This window comes from Episyrphus balteatus, chromosome X, assembly GCF_945859705.1.
Source record: "Episyrphus balteatus chromosome X, idEpiBalt1.1, whole genome shotgun sequence".
Taxonomy (NCBI): Eukaryota; Metazoa; Arthropoda; class Insecta; order Diptera; family Syrphidae; genus Episyrphus; species Episyrphus balteatus.
In genome coordinates, this window is record NC_079138.1 from 5,868,770 (window position 1) to 5,882,924 (window position 14,155).

At 30.7% G+C, this 14,155-nt stretch overlaps 1 protein-coding gene across 2 annotated transcripts in view; it reads left to right on the plus strand.

Moving 5' to 3' along the window:
- Positions 1-6,066: 6,066 nt before the first annotated feature.
- Positions 6,067-14,155, plus strand: part of LOC129920505 (epidermal growth factor receptor kinase substrate 8-like protein 2) — a 31,909-nt gene continuing 23,820 nt past the window's right edge. The window contains exon 1 of one of the 2 annotated variants that reach the window (XM_056001784.1): positions 6,067-6,467. The gene's annotated coding sequence lies outside the window, so the exon portion shown is untranslated. The remainder of the gene's footprint in view (positions 6,468-14,155) is intronic. The other variant, XM_056001785.1, reaches the window with a different exon arrangement.

Genomic DNA, 14,155 nt, shown 5'->3' on the forward strand with positions numbered 1-14,155 from the left:
TTACAATTGAAGCTACCCGTCATTTGAGATTTTGAAATTTCTAAATTGTATATATGAACTCGGATTTTCGAGGAACTGTATTTTGTGAAATGTCAGATAATGGTTTGAGGTAAAAAAATATATACGCGTATGTCACGTCAATTGGCGTTAAAAGCAGAAACACAATCACGCTTTGCCAGACGCGTCGTCGCGTTACGTTGAGAAATTCTCAAAGCGCGCTTCTGTCATAAAATCTGCTGTCAAATAAAAAAAAAACACAGTCACTCACAAAATTATTGGGCCAAGTCTTTATCTTGATTTTATTGTGGAAAAATGAAAAAGGAAATTAATGTGTTTAAAAAATGCATAGAAATTTGTTTATTCTTTAATCCTATAGTTATAAAAACAAAACCAATCAAAATAAATTGTTTTTTAAAAGTAAAACTCAGTCTACAACATCATTAAATTATTTTTGTTTTTAATAAGTAAATTGTTTTAGTTTAAAATATCTTGATGTTGTTTTTATGTGCAACATCTATAAAGAGAAATTTTGTCAAAAAAAGCGTACGTAAGAAAAGCGTCATTGTGAAGGTTACACAGATTTCGTATGGTTGAACTTTTGGCAGTTGTCAAAATCGACGGCAAAGCGTGATTGTGTTTCAGCTTTAAGTTGCGTTGTTTCAATAAACAAAAATTTCCAAAGCCGAAATCCCCAAGACAGATTTGGGTAAAGACAAAATCTACAGGAAAAAATCTTCAATGAAAAAAATCTCAGAGAGAAAATTTTAAAATTACAGATGCGCTGTTGCGTATTTAAAGTGGAACTTTGATTTTACTTTGGTTTACAGTGATTTTTTTTAATTCTATATACCTAGTTTTCTTTTTGGTTCATTCGAGATTTTTGGGGATTTGGATTGGAGAAAGTAGGAGCTGGATAAGTGACAAAATCTTGCATTTTGTGATAAAAGTATGAAATTTGCTTGGTTGATTCAATATCAGCTTAGTATCCAAGTAATTTTGAAATATTGGAACATTTTGAAGGAATAGGTAGGTTTTATCTGTGCTGCACATGCTTTTTTTGCGTTTCAATTTAATATCAAATGGAACATGTTTAGCTCATTATGATACATGATTTCAAGGTTATTTTTTCAACATCATCTAAATTGTAGCTTGCCATTTTTATGAACAGTCTTTTACTTTACGAATAATAGTCAGACAATTAACAAGTATACTTTTTCAAAATTAGTATATGTTTTATTTTTCTGTTCTCCATTCTGCGGGTGACACCATAATTTCATACAAGCTACGCCAGGGATGGCGAACCTTTTTAGAGCCCCGTGCCATTAAAAAGTTTTTTAGTGACTACTTGAAGCAAAAATAGATCATTTTAAACTACCCAGCATTTTATTTGTAAGCATATTAATTTATGTTTGAAAACTGAAAGTCAGTTTATAATTCATTTTAATTAAATTTTAATTAAATAACAAAACTTCAAACTAAAGCTTTAACTAAATTGACTCAAAAAGTGAAAAAGTACAAAAGTGAAAATTTTCAAACACATTTTTGTATAGTTTTTAGGGATAGAAAATTAAAACAAATGATGCAGAAAACTTATTTTTCGCCTAAAAAAAACAATTTGTAAACTCTTTTTTACAAAAAAAATTGCGCTAGCGAGAAATTTTGTTTTTTTTTCACTTTTGTACTTTTTCAAAAAGTGGTGAATGTAGTTAAGCCTTAACTGTTTTGTTGAGGCTTAACTACATTCACCACACAAAGAAACAAAATATAAAAGTAAAAAAACAGTGGACGGAATATTTCAATATTTCGTTACTTCCAATGTTTGCAAAATGCAAGCTGATTCATTTGACAACCTTTTTATAAGTAAATCTTTAATGTTATATATTTTGGAAAATAAGGTAACAAACGCCTACTTTTTCAAGAAGCTTTATCGGGAATTGAAATTCATTTTTCCTTTAATTTGGCATATGCATTGTTAATCGTATTTCCATCCAGCCTCTCTATTTGAATTGATTTCAACTCTTTCCTTATTGCGACAAAATTCTGAGTACATAACGAACTAGATTGGAATTCATTCAACTGCATTTAAATGTCTTGAATTCCCAACCAATAAAATTTTGACAAGTTCAGTTTATCAAAGGGTGTCCGATAAAGCCTTCAATTGTGAAAACCTTGACGAAAAATACTTCAATTAAATATCTTATTACCGACTAAAACTCTTGGGTTAGTTTTTCTTCGAAAAATCTTTCCTAGAAAAATCGTTGAATGTCGCTCAAATGTACAAACAAATGTATTACTCAATTCGTGGTGTGCCAAAAATATTTCATGGCGTGCCACCAATGGCACGCGTGCCATTGGTTCGCCATCCCTGAGCTACGCCATTGTCCGTCACCTCTGTAAATAATTGCTAGTACGCAGATCGGAAAAAAAAAACAAATTTTATCTCTACATAACATTTTTTAATCCCGCGCAAAATTTTGAAGTTGGAGAAACTTAATAAATTCTATCAATTTTCAAAATTTTTTTTTTTCTTTCAAAATACATTTTTTTTGTTTTTGATTTAATTCCGAGTTTTATTTATTTCGCCTTCACTTTCCAAGTATTTTATCAAAGAGTATACCTTTTTTTCCTTGTCACAATTTTTCGGGCAGAATAATGCTTCGGACATTATTTTTCCGCGCAAAATTAAGTTAAGTTTTTTTCTTTTCAGCGACTCCTAATAATTCAAATTTTCGCGTGAAGTGCGTACTCCTTAGAAAAATATTCAAGACAAAATTTGTCTAAAGAAAAAAATTTGTATGAGAAATAAATTTTTCCCGATCTGCGTATACTAGGCTATAAAGATGAAATGAATGTTAGTATATTAGATTTTTAGTATTCATTATTATCATTACCATTCGAAACGTGCGTTGACCAGTGGACAAAAATAAAAAAAACAAAAATGCAATATTGATCTTCTAAGCTATGGAACTGGTCAAGCATATGTTAAATTACTGTTTTTGGCTGTTTTTAATTTTGTTTTGCTCATTTTGGGGGATTAGCGGGACTTTCAAAAGCACTGAAAAAAAAAATTTTAGTCATTTTGATAGCTCGAGATTTTATCTTTGTGCATTTTCATTTGGTTCGTGTAAGAAAAGTACCAAAGTTTTATTTTTTTTTATTTGTGAATAATAATTATGGATACATTGAGAACTTGTATGAGTAGTTATATTTAATTTTTTAAATAAATTTGAATTTTAGTGAATTATCGAAAAAAGTTCCTTTTTAAGGCATAAAATTTCATCTAAATTAAGCCTACAAAGTTGTAGTAGCAAATTGTAGCACAATGATTTATGGCATTATCTTGTGTTGTTATTGTTCTTTGAGAACACGTTTAGTTTCTTTGCTAACCTTCAAAATATTTGACTTTTAGTAGGCCAAAGTCGGACCAGAAAAAATTAACGACTTTTTGAAAGGTGGATTTGTTTTGGCAAAAACAGGGGAGAAGATGAAGACATTGAAATTATTTTGAATTAGTTAAGTACTAGCAACTGCCACATAAAGTGTTTTACGAAAAAAATTGATAAATTTCGGCATAAATCTTGATCCGAGGGGGAAGAAGTGCATAAAAAACAGCTTTTTAACGCTTTTTTTCATTTTGGGATATGTTTATAAATTAATTTTAGCAAAGTATAGCAACATTTTTAGTGTCGTTACTCTGTATTAATATTTTACTTTGTGGAAATGTAAAGTTTTCATGCTAATTTTTGCTAACCTTAAAAATTTTCAACATTTCTAGGACAAGGTCAAATCTTTAAAAAATTTAAAAATTTATATATTTATATTATATTTATATTTATTTTTTTTTATAAAAAATCACGAATTGAATATGTTAATAATTATTCTGTATGAATTGAAGATAAAAAAATGTTCCAAATCAATTCCTTTTTATAAAATTGATTTTTGTCCACCATCTCCATACAATCGCCGCACTGTGCGTCGGAGCAAGAGTTAAGAGATAGGAATAAGAAGATAGAGCTCAAGTTTAGGTTTTTTTTTAAATACCTACTATAATCGGGCACAAAAATACTGGCAACCCTAGCTCAGAATGTAAAACTTTTGAACGATTTGTGCCTTACACACCAGAAACCAGATATCTGGAGTTCGAATGCCAAGGCAATCATTGGGCTGTTATTTGTTTGCTAACAAATAAATTTTCAAATTATTTATATTTATTTGAAACATACAACCTGTTTTCTTATGACGTTATAACGAAAAATTATCCTCCTATAACCGAATTTACAGACAAAAAAATCTTTTGTTTAATAATCTTAAATCTGTGTAACAGATTTAATGTCCCATCGATGCATAATATATTTTAACAACGGACCTGACTGCACTGAAATACCTGCTTTATTTGCTTAAAACTCTTAATAATTTGTGCCAGTGTCAGTGTGCACCTCACAAATACACCTGTTATTTTCTAAGTTAATGCTCCATTTTTATAGGGTACATTTGTACATTACCAGTTATGTGAGATGAATTAAATTTTTAACTGATTTCGTTAAATTTTTTTCTTTTCTTTATAATATATTGCTAAATTAAAATAAGTTTTTTATGCATATGCGCACACCTGTCATTTTGACATAAGCCCATACGAGTTCGTGACTTAAGGTTATACCTTAAGATCCTTATAAATTACCTGATGTCTAGGTGAGTGAAATAAAACTCTGTGCATTTGAAAAATAAAAACATCTTCAGAATTCTTAAAAATCTAAAATTACTCGAAAAGTATGTATGTTGGAGTAAGAGTTATTAATAAAAAGATAGACCGCAAGCCCACTTAGAAATATTAATTTTAAATCAAGAAAAGTCAAGAATATAGGAATAATATCACGAAACGAAAATAGAGCTTGATAAAAAATGTTTTTTTTGCAAAACTACTTATGCAATCTCCAAAAACCATATTTTATCGTCTAAATATGTATATTTTTTTTTGTAAATAATTTTTTTCTAAGTTATTTAATATAAAACTTATTGTTTTTTGAAGCAGATTTAAAGTAAATTCCAGTTTTCGACTCCTTATTTGGATGAAAACAAGTAAAATATTACCTAAAAATATATGTTTTAAATCAAACGTCAAAAACTATTTCATTAAAAATTAGTTTGTGGGACTTTGTAGCGAAAATAGTGATGAACAGACCTCAAAAACAAACAGTAAACAGTTTTTAATTCAGCAAATTCAAGTTGATCAAAATCATAGAGTTTTTGCTCCCGACTTGTGATTTAATAAAAATTATAAATATCCCAGAAAATATCATAGGGTACCGTTTTTATTGTTTGAATAGAAATAAAATTACTTTCCTTATATTGTATGTTTTATATTTTATAGTTAGTTACCTACCTCTCTACCTGATTTGTTTTCTTACTCTCACTCTGTCACGAGCTTACACTGCCCTATCTAGAAATACAAACATAGCTTAGTATTGAAATCACAACCGTCAGTTACAAGTGTGTGTGTGTGTGTTGTTGCCGTTGCCAGGTAAAAATGTTAAAGGTGTATTATAAACTATGGTCATCGCACATTTGACACACACTCTTAGAAAATAAAAAAAAAGTATATGTAAAATTCAGGCCTAGCCTAATGTTGTTATAAGCCATTCTCGATGCATTCGTCGTGTGGACTCACTCTAACTACCGACATTAGTCCTGTGTATCCAGAAGAGTTTACACAGTTTGTCGACGATACAACCAAACACACCGAATGAAAGACAGTAAAATACAGAAAAGACGGTAGATGAATAATACCTACCTACAAAAAAAAAAAATTCAATTTTTGCCTCCCAGTCCCAGTTTATTGTATGAGATTTTCTCTCCTAATAGCGTATTGTATTTTGTGTCGTCGTGTAATCATATCTATTGCTGGTTAATTTGAAGTTTCTTCTTTTATTTTTTTTCTTCAATTGATTGTTGATTTTGTTATTCAAAAAATAGAACTTTTGAATTCATATAAAACACATAAATACTTGTATGAAAAAGGACGTTAACTTTAAATTTGTTTTTTTTTTTTTTTTCTTATCAAAATCGAGACTTAGTTTTTGCTAAGCAAACAAAAATATGTGCTGTTTGCAAGAGTAAACAACAGAATATGTAAAAAAAAAAAAAAAATCTTAGGAATGTCGTCGTGTTGTGAAACTTTAAATTTTGTTAAAAAAAAAATTTACTTAACTTTGTTGTTTGCCCGATGAGAGTGCTTATTTTTTTTTTCATTCATTGAGTTGTGTTCAATTTACTCAATAAAATTAATAAATTATTTTCTAAATTCATTCAAAAATTGAAAACATATCTACATGAATGTGTGTATGTGTATATAATACCTGTGTATCTATATAATTCAAAAAAAAAAAAAAATTCCAACTTCAAACGAAAGATACGATAATTATTATAAAAATAACGCTGCCACAAAATACCGTAGCAACATCGAAAAGAAAGTATGTTAACATTTTTTTACATTTTTTTTTTGAAATTTTATTTTACAGTCATGTTGGAGAGTATCTTGGTATTTTTTATTGTTGTTTTGTTTTTCATTCAATGAAAATAATCAAGGATGAATGAACGTGTTTGTGGAAAATACCTATCCCTTTAATGATTTTTTGATTAAAGTCTGTTGTTGTTCCTTAATGGGAATTTAATAATTAATAAGATGGTTTTTGTGTGTGGTCTAGTCTTAAGTTGTCTGTGGTTGTTTCCTTGTATCCTGATATCCTGAATGTTGTTTATTTCCAAATTTTTTTTTTTGACTTGTTTGAAATTCAAACAGACAAACAAACAGATTTGTGGTGATAATGCAATATCTACTTATTTGGATTGACAAAGAGGAGTGTCTGATGTGGGTGGGCAGAATTTTGTATAAACAAAAATTTACTTCAATATAAAAAAAAAAAGTTAATGGTTTTTTTCAGTTCAGTTTTTGTTTTTCTTTCAAAAATAATATTCAGTTCTATTCTACATTGGATTCACGTGAATTTAAAAATTTACTTGATTGATTAATATTTAAATTGGCTATGAAAAACTTCTATCTTATTCTATGTTTATTTTTGAAATATCTATACCAATTTCTATTTAATTTTGACTGCCATTTGAGACTGGTTGAAACAAATGATGTTCATTGAAACAACACTAAAAGAATATTTAATTAGAATGATTTTTGAAAAATAGAATTTAGTGGAAGCAGTTTCACTGACTTTTCTTTACAATGGCGGCATAACTAACTTTAGATAGGTATCATTATGGGTTTGAAGTTTAAGACATGTGCGAGTTCGTGACCTTCTTAACTAAAAATTACTTAAACCTTTAACCGAAATATAGGCCTATAATCGGTCAAGTTAAAAAAGTTTAACAGATGAAAAAAAAAAAAAAAAAAAAAAGAAGAGAAGAACCAAACCTCTATTTCCTCTACTATAACCACAAGCTATAGGTAATAATTTAATTTTTGTATTCGTGTGCGTATGAATGAAAAAAAAAAAAGAAACTACATTCCTCAAACTTATATGAAAATGATGCGCACGTACCTACCTTAAATGAAGCTCTGATGAGAAATCTGTAATTTTATATGCTTTAATTTTATTAAGTAAATAAAATTATGAAAAAAATTCTGAGTTTTGATTAATGAAGGTATTCTCTTGCAAATAAAGAAATAAATTGCAAAAGATTCAAATACTTTTAACCAGAGTTCGATTGGAACGATCAAATAAAAATACCGAAATTTGTGTTGAAATTTCTGATCACATATTTTTGTTATTTAAGATTTATTCAAAGAATTCTTTTTGCCTCAGAAAAAAAAAAATAAAATAAAAGGCCCTAATATTGTTGGCAACTTTATCAATATAGAGTTGTTAGGGGTAAGTGTACGCACTTTCGACTTTGAAAAATGATTCCAAGCGAAATATAGAAAATACAATGCAGCTCTTTATTAAATTACAAAATATTTATTAATTAAAAAAATAAAACTTTTTTCATTTTAATTACATTATTACACTGAAAATAATAAATTTCGTAAAATTACGAAAATCGTTTCATACACTGCATTTTCGTTGGCCCAACGAAACTTTCGTTGGCTCAACGAAAATATGTAATTTTTCGTAATATGAAAACCTTCATCAATTAATGAAAACGTTTCATACACTTTTTCTCCCTTTTTAGTGCCAAAAATACATCAGTTAACGAAAAAAATCGTTGCCTTACAAAAAAAAAACGTAGACTTGGGTGCATTTCTTTTTTAATGATTAAAAATTAAATCTTGCTTTATATAGTTCACATTAGGTTTTTGTTTAAAAATCTGTGTAAGCTGAGCTGAATATAAAAAATATTTGCGTATTGACATTGACAAGGTGTCTCACGAATCACGATAAGTCGGACTCATCAGTTGACTTAAGTGAGCTCCACCGGGTCGAAACGCCAATTTTTGGTTTGGACTATATTAAATTAATAATTTAACAAGTCCAATAAAAAAATACAATTAATACAACGAAAAGTTTCGTTAGCTAACAAATATTTTTTCGTAATTTAATAAAAACTAGCCGACCCCGCACTCAAAATTCGAGTGCCAATTGTAACTTTTATTTATGCTCAAATAAGCACACTATATAAATCACTTTATTAACTACTAAGAATATGCAACACTTAATTTTTTTTCGAAATTCGAGAATGTTTTCGAAGGTTCTCGTCTTTGCTTTTAGAAGTTTCCACTTCCAGAAGGGAGAGGGCGTGGTTCAGCACATTTGTTTTTGTTTTTTTCCTCAATTTTAATTTATTGTTTTTATCTATTTCGGTAAAAAAAAAAATAAATGAAGTATATATTCTGCACATCTAGATAAAATTTCCTATCGTTCCGTATATAATTTATGCCCCTTCGGTTTTTGTGGGCCGCGTATTTTGTACCACAAAATAAGTGTTTGCCGTTTTATTATATGATGATGTTCATTAAATTTACGAAAAAATTCGTTAGCTAACGAAAGTTCTTTCATAAATTAATCAAAAAATACATTGACTAAAAGCTGAAACACAATCACGCTTTGCCGTCGATTTTGACAACTGCGAAAAGTTCAACTATAGGAAATCTGTGTATCCTCACACAATGACGCTTTTCTTACGTACGCTTTTTTTGACAAACGTAAGGAAACGTAAGAAAGCGAGCAAAAGTTCAACCAGACTGAACTTTTGCTCGCTTTATGACATTTAACAGACATAGTTACAGTCACCCACATTATTATTGCGCCAAATGTGAATCAAAAAAAAAAAAAATTATTGCAAAACTATGTGTGTTTTTTAATTTCTCTATATAGATTTTGCACAAAAAACGACATCGAGATATTTAAAATCAAAACAATTTACGTATTAAAAACAAAAAAAAATTAATGATGTTTTAGACTGAGTTTTATTGTTAAAAACAATATATTTTGATTGGTTTTGTTTTTATAACTAAGGATTAAAGAATAAACAAATTTCTATGCATTTTTTAAACACATTAATATCCTTTTTCATTTTTCCACAATTTAATCAAGATAAAGACTTGGCCCAATAATTTTGTGAGTGACTGTGTTTTTTAATATTTGACAACAGATTTTATGTTGCAATCAGCTGAGGTGCGTTCTTTTTCTAACAATAGTTAACTATTGTTAACTATCGTTAACTTTTGTCGTTCCTAAACTACAAAATAGTTACGATTTGTAACTATTTGGCAGATGAACATCGTTCCTAAACTCGTTTTGAAGTGTCAAATAGTTACAAATCGTAACTATTTCCAACTCACCTCCATGATATGAGTTGGACACTCATGATGTTGTTGATGTGTCAAAGTAGATGTTTTGTTTACAAAAAAAAAAAGAGTGTGTGTACATGTACACGCGACTGAAGTTATACTTCTCATTCAGTAAATGTAAATGAATTTCATTTCTTCTTCTTCTTCTTCCTTTCTCTCGGCGCTGTTATGATCTCGATGTCGAGGGGATCATAACGTTCCCACGTTACTGCTTCACACTAGTGATCCGCCTGTGGGGTTCGCCGGGTTGACCTCAGAAATCGGCGGCAAGCCTCCCGGTTTTGTATTGTTCCGTTTCTGAGGCCAACTGAATGCTGGTGTTTTTGCATTTGCTTGTACCAGGAGTTTTTAGGCCTACCTTTCTTTTTATTTCGTGTTGAAACGTTATATGATATTGCTTTTTTGACGGGGTTCTCAGGATCTCTCCTTTGAACATGGCAATACCAACTGAGTCGGTCGTGTTCAATTTTTTGGGAGATGGTATTTTTAACATGAAGGCTTCCTCGGATCTTTGTACTTCTAATTCTATCAAGCTTTGTTACTCCTGCTGTCATGCGAAGCATCTTCATCTTCATCATCTTCATCATAAATGAATTTCATTTAACATTTTTAATTTCTATTATTAAATTAATTAATCCACACTTCGTTTTTTTACATTTTTATCAAGTGAACAATAAATTAATTCTTTCATCCTCCTTGCGTCCATGTAGTTTTCAATTTATTCGGTGAAATTTACTCATGTTGTGCGGTTCAGAACGTACGGTATGTGCTTTACGAAAGTAAATGAATTGCTCATAAAATGTGCGATATGGTAATTTTATGAGAATTGTGTGTGCTTCAGCACTAGTAGTAGCAAAATGGAACTTGCAGGGTTGCTACAAAGCTCAAAAGTTAGCTGAGCTCAGCTCACAGCTCAGCTCAAATTTTGAGCTATGTACCATAGCTCAGCTCATTTGAGCTGAGCTGAAAGTGAGCTGAGCTGAAGGTTGAGCTGAGCTGTTGGGTGAGCTGAGCTGTTGGGTGAGCTAAGGTAAAGTGAGCTGAGCTGAGCTGTGATGGGTGAGAGGATACATTGATTTTTATTTGGAAAGTATAATGAAATATGAAGATATTTTAAACTTTTATAAAACACCATAGCTTAAGATGTTTGGTTCTAGTTATTAATGGAATTATTTTAACACATGGATATTTTTATAAATAAAACAGATAATTTTTCATGATCTTTTCTCTTGGTTTTTTTTAATAGTTAATATATTTCTATTTTTTTAGTAAAATGTTTAATTTTTTATCATAAAAAAAAAATCCGGTACAATCCGGTTTTTGACTTTTTTCAAAATTCCGAGAAAATCGCGTTTGAAAGTTGGGGCAAATTTTTTTTTTCGAAAAATCCCCCAATCTTTGAACGCTCCTGGAAGCTAAACCGCTTGAGAGCAATTTTTGGGAGTGATGCCAAATGATAGCTTGTGTCATGGGCCTACGCTTTGCACATTGTCAGATTTTTAAAAAATCGCCTTCCATGTTAAACCCCCACATCATGCCTATTTTTTCAGAATCGTGCCTATTTTTTTTTTTACTTTTAAGTTCTCCCGGTTTGAGAACGCGTGGACCTACAGGCATGAGAGTTGTACTCAAATGTAGGTTAGAGTCCCCGCTACCTTTTGGCATCAAAAATTTTTTTTTCATTTTCTTCAAAATTCCGAGATATAGGCTTTGAAACGCTTTGATCTAGAGACAGGGGAGTGGTGCCATATGAAAGCTTATATTCTCAGCTACCCGATAGTGGTATAATCCGGTTTTTCGATTTTTTTTCAAAATTCCGAGAAAATCGTGTTTGAAAGTTGGGGTAAAATTTTTTTTCGAAAAATCCCCGAATCTTTGAACGCTCCTGGAAGCTAAACCGCTTGAGAGCAATTTTTGGGAGTGATGCCAAATGATAGCTTGTGTCATGGGCCTACGCTTTGCACATTGTCAGATTTTTAAAAAATCGCCTTCCATGTTAAACCGCCACATCATGCCTATTTTTTCAGAATCGTGCCTATTTTTTTTTTTACTTTTAAGTTCTCCCGGTTTGAGAACGCGTGGACCTACAGGGATGGGAGTTGTACCCAAATGTAGGTTAGCTACCTTTTGGCATCAAAAATTTTATTTTCATTTTCTTCAAAATTCCGCGATATAGGCGTTGAAACGCTTTGATCTAGAGACAGGGGAGTGGTGCCATATGAAAGCTTATATTCTCAGCTACCCGATAGTGGTATAATCCGGTTTTTCAATTTTTTTCAAAATTCCGAGAAAATCGTGTTTGAAAGTTGGGGTAAAATTTTTTTTCGAAAAATCCCCGAATCTTTGAACGCTCCTGGAAGCTAAACCGCTTGAGAGCAATTTTTGGGAGTGATGCCAAATGATAGCTTGTGTCATGGGCCTACGCTTTGCACATTGTCAGATTTTTAAAAAATCGCCTTCCATGTTAAACCGCCACACCATGCCTATTTTTTCAGAATCGTGCCTATATTTTTTTTTACTTTTAAGTTCTCCCGGTTTGAGAGCGCGTGGGCCTACAGGCATGAGAGTTGTACTCAAATGTAGGTTAGAGTCCCCGCTACCTTTTGGCATCAAAAAATTTTTTTTTCATTTTCTTCAAAATTCCGAGATATAGGCGTTGGAAGTTGGGGCGCTCACTTTCAGCTCAGCTCAAATGAGCTAAGCTATGGTACCTAGGCAGCTGAGCTAAAATGTGAGCTTTTTGCAACCCTGGCAACTTGCCACATGGAAATTACAACATGCAACTTGCCACATGCAACTTGCCACACGCAAGTTGCCACATACAACTTGCCACATGCAACTTGCCACATGCAACTTGAAACATACAACTTGCCACATGCAACTTGCCACATTACCCATGTAACTTGCAACGTGTTGTGTGTTTTATGTTTGCCGTACTGCGGCGTACTGCATTTTTAAATACTAAAGTACTGCCTACTATAAAGGTGAAACGACAGCCCTGCTACCCAGGGTGATCGCGTCATAATCCCTTTGACATTCTTGTCAAAAAGTAAATTTTCATACCCACCCTCCCATAAGAAGTATAACTTCAAAAAAATTAAAGATTTTTTCCTTTTGGAAATAATTGGAAAAAAATGAAAATAAAAACAGAGTTTTGTAATTTTATGATGCAATGGAATTTATTTTGACTAAAAAACAGGATTTTTGTTATAATTATGCAAATAAAAATATTCTCAAAATAAGTTTTTTTTGGTGGTTTGACAGTTTAACAATATCTAACAATAAATCGTTCCTAAATGATTTGTAAAAAACCCAACAATTTCTAACGATGACACATCAACAATATTTTTTGACATAACAACCATAGTTGACTATTGTTAGAAAAAGAACGCACCTCTGTTCAAAGTGAAAGTGACAGAAGCGCGCTTTGAGGATTTCTCAACGTAACGCAACGAAGCGACGCCCTAAAGCGTGATTGTGTTTCAGCTTTAACGAAAAATATCACCGTGGTTAATTAAATTTTACGTTAATCGATGAAAAATTTCGTAAAGTGATGTAAAAATTCATTAACTCTCGATCAAAAATTTTTATGAAAAATTTCATTAAAATACTACAGTTTTCGTTGATTGATGAAGTTCTTCATTAACGTATGAAAGCCATTTCGTTGAGCCAATTAAATTTTTCATCGGCTGAAAATTAATTAAATTTTCGTTGGCTCAACGAATTTTTTCGTTGTATTTACGTAAGGATTTGGTTCAGTGTATAATAATAATAATTTTTATTAATGAAAAACCAAAGCAAGTCAAATGGCGCAAACTTTTCCCTACATAAGGGGTAAGTGTACGCATAGTTCGGGGTAAGTGTATGAATGTCCAACGTCTTGAATGAAAACTCTTATGTTAAAAGGTTTTATTAATACCTAATTTAAAAAAAATAAATAGTTCATTTCATTGAGAAACCGCAAAATGAAATTTCACATAGTTTTAAATTTAAATAGATTTTTTCTAAAGCATATAAACTGTAGTTTTAATTAAAAATGATCTTAAACAAAAACAACTTTCAGGGTTGATATTTATGAAATCCTACTACGGATAGATTTGCCGAAACACATCTATTATTATGTATTTACTTATATGTCTGTCAAAAAATATTTTGTCATGTTTCTTTTCAAGGATCTTAGAAAGTTATTCTGATGCGTATTAATAAAATTTTCGAAGTTGGTTTTTATTAAAAGTTCTTCGTTTTAATTTATATTAAGATAACCTAAAAACAAAATGTAAACAGTGAAACTTCTTCTTCTTGCCATGATAATTTGTATCCATTCATATAAAACTCCAAAGAGTCAAAAAGGCGACCTTT